This window comes from Durio zibethinus, chromosome 17 (genome assembly GCF_047325235.1).
Source record: "Durio zibethinus cultivar Kanyao isolate XHJ-2024 chromosome 17, ASM4732523v1, whole genome shotgun sequence".
Lineage (NCBI taxonomy): Eukaryota > Viridiplantae > Streptophyta > Magnoliopsida > Malvales > Malvaceae > Durio > Durio zibethinus.
In genome coordinates this window covers 21,810,379-21,813,977 of record NC_143178.1, presented here as the reverse complement: position 1 = coordinate 21,813,977, position 3,599 = coordinate 21,810,379, and positions in this window count along the sequence as shown.

Here is a 3,599-nt window from a genome sequence, read left to right as displayed (position 1 = left end):
GGTCGGCATCTTATTCAATTGCTCCATCATAAAGTATTCACTATATTTTACTAGCTTTAAAAACTTACAAGCCTTTTTTTTAGCATAAACTTTGGGGCATCTTTTTTTAGAATCTCTTTTGGGTTAGTCTATTTTTTCATCATTCTTTTTGTTTTCTCTAAGGTTTATAGAGTGTAACATATTTTATTTTTAGTTATGCTTCCCACACCTCTTATGTCGATGATTTTAGATTTTAGCATAACTTTTTCTTACCTTTGGATTGTCACCTCATAATCATATCTCTATGGCACCATTTTTTCATCCTTGTAGGGAAATGGGCGTGAGACTTTAAAAGCTACTGGTTTGAAAACAAACTTATTCCCAATTGATTGTGATCTTTTATTGTAGCAGATGGTGATAAGCTTTAGCACCCATTTATCTGTCATGGTCACTTCAATATTTTTTAGGTCCCCTGACTCTTCGTACAACTCTATTTGGTAAGAATCCATTAACTTCTACACCTTTTGATGAAACTATTGGCATTTCTCAATAGAATGTCTCAGAGCTCCACTGTGATTCTTACATCTTTGATTAGGGACACACTTTCTCACATAAATGTGTGAAGCTACTGGTTGTATCAACTCAGCCTCATATAGGGTATCATATAACCGGATAAATGACATTTTAAGCTTTTCCATGCTTTTTTTCATGTGTTTTTTGTCTTTGTCCAAGGTATTAACTGTATGATTAGGTAAGAAATTTTCATTGACATTGGGTGCTAAGTTTTCACTAGTGTCAAAATTTATCAACCCTTCTTTAATTAGATGTTGCACTTTTTACTTCAAAAAAATACAATTCTCAGTAAAGTGGCCTGTTACCCTATAATGGTAGTCACAATAGAGGATGGCATTATACCATTTGAGATAAAAAAGTTCAGGTTATTTTACAGGAATGGAGGTAATGAGATGGTTTTTATAAAGCTCTTGATATAGCTTAGTGTAGCTTATAAGTATAAGATCAAATGTGAGTCTTTTTGTTATTCGTGATTCTCGAGCACGACTTGTTGTGCTAGCTGAGTGAGCAGGTGATTATGGTGAAGATGGATAAGAAGATCATGTAGTTGGTTGGTAAAGAGAAGTGAAATATTGTTTATAGTATGGTGATATGTGGGATAGGTTGGCCGAGAGTAGCTTCTGAATTGCTGCCCTTTAAGACTCATAGCTTGAGTCTCACTTTTATTTTCGTAGGTGCTCTTTTAGAAGACTCTTTTTCTTTAAGTTTATCATTTTTTATGGTATTTTCGATGATTTCTCCTAAAAATCACCATATCAACAAAAGTTTTTAGTTGCATTTTTTATCATTCTTTCATAGTATGATAACTTTAGAGTACTCATAAATAGCACTATAATTTTTTTTTTGTTAAGGGAAGTTGTACCTGAACGACTACATCCTGCCACTTTTAGGCATATTGTTTGAAGGATTTAGATACTTTTTTTTCATTTCTTGTAAGAAAAAATGATCAAAGGTCATATCAATGATGTGATAGTATTGGTTGATAAAAGATCAAGTTAGATCTTTTTATGACTTGATACAAGTTTCATCTAACTGAACATACTATATTATTACAGACCTAGTTAAGCTATCTTGAAAGACGTGTATGAATAGCTTCTCGTTGCTAGCATACACTATGATGGGGCACTTAGTACCATCATACTTTTCAAATTTTTGGTACTTTAAATTTGGTTGGCATTACCACGTCTGGTACTAAACAAAGCCTCACTACATCCATGGATCCATAAAAATCAATTCATTCTACAACCTGTAATCTTTTCTCAATCTTGTTTATGGATTAATCAATTTTAGAATTTTTCAAGGGCGTATTTGCCTACAGCTTTTTTTTTTCTTTGTCTCATCCAGAGTACAAAGTTAAATGGGCCATGCTACTTTTTTAATGAAAACAAGATTATTATAACTTTGGACGTTCTCATGACCGGGTGCATAAGTCATTCTCAGGTAGTTGTAATTTGGAAACATAGCCTATTGTAGTTAAAAACTTAAGGTGGTTTGAGTCCGATATGGGCCAAAACCTAAAGGATATGTTGATTGAATAGCTTCTTATAAGGTATCTTCTTCCATTAATTTCCCTCTATTTATCTTTTCTAAAGCTTTTAGAATCTTACTTAGTTTTTCTTTAATTATTTCTTGGACTTTTTTTAACCTTTCGAAATGGTTTGCATTGTCTTATTCCATTTTCTTGACTTTAGCCTGAGTGTTTTATGAATGTGTAGCTATTCTTGCACTTTGGTACCACAATGGAAAATTAGTGATGATGCTATGATAATGAAGGAATGTGATACAATGCATGGAAAAAAAAGGAAAATATTTGCCTCTTTAAAAATTTCAACAAAAATGAGTTTTCATTTATTCCACATGAGTCTGTTTTACATCTAATCTAATATTGTCCCTTTATAAAAATGCCTAAATTGCTCATACTGGTCTTTCACCTCTTCAATGAAGTTTAGCAATCACTGTCTATGCTTCAATGTTGGTGTGATCGAATTCCTCAATGCCTTAGCATTTTTCACCATTTCACTTGTCTTGATCACTACTTTGCTTGTCTGAGCTATGGATGCTCTATGTATCTTTGTCTTCATAACCCTTCTCTCTTGCCACACCATACCTGATAGGATAACTTTTTGTGATTTTCTGTGAGTGTTCTAATATGGTCTTTTTATTTATTCAACTTCAGCTTCAGGGTCAAAATGTTATTTGTGAGCATTTCATTTTTTTATTGAATTTCAACATAATCATCTTCTATTTGTGAACATTCTATTTTTAAATCTTCATTCTCATGAGCTAGATCTGTGTTATTTATTTCTTTAGCCTACACTTATATGCGTAATCTTTTATGCTCTTATCACAGCTCTTTTAATTTCTTAAGGGCATCATCTCGTTCTTTGACAACTTTTTGAGACTTGTTGTATTCTTTGGAAATCTTGTAGACTTGGAGTTCTAATTTTTTTCTTTGTTTGGCCACTATTTTTTTTCTTCTTGAAGCTTCATGATTTCTTATTTCAATTTTTCTTTCTCTACTTCATGTTTTTTCCTTGCAGATTTTGGCACATCGTCTGACCCTTGGTCCACTAATTAGCAATGGTCTTTAGGCATAGGTGCCACCTCTTAGCCTTTTTTGATTCTCCAAATCAGATACTCTTGAGTGGCCTTATTAGTAAATGGTCTAGGACTTACTCTCTTGAGCTTCTTTTATGCCTTGATCATGTTATCAATTTTTTGAAAAGTTTTAGGCTTTTCATATAAGTAGTCAAATTGGCTGAGCTTATAAGTCATTGGAATAAACTGTTCGCCTCTATGCTGTCTTTTACAATTAATGGTGCATAACCTATTGATGGTCATAAACCTAGGAGTGAAACCCGTATCTCATCTCCACACTGATACAACATGGGTTCTTGGTTTATCTATGGAGCTAATCATTTCACTTAACTAGCCGTGAGCTTTTGCAACAAACATTTTCACTTTTTTTAAGTTCTTGCTTTTGGCTAAGTACTCTGACAGAACTCCCTAATTGGGGTTTGACTGTGAAAATAAAGCTTAGAGAAAGC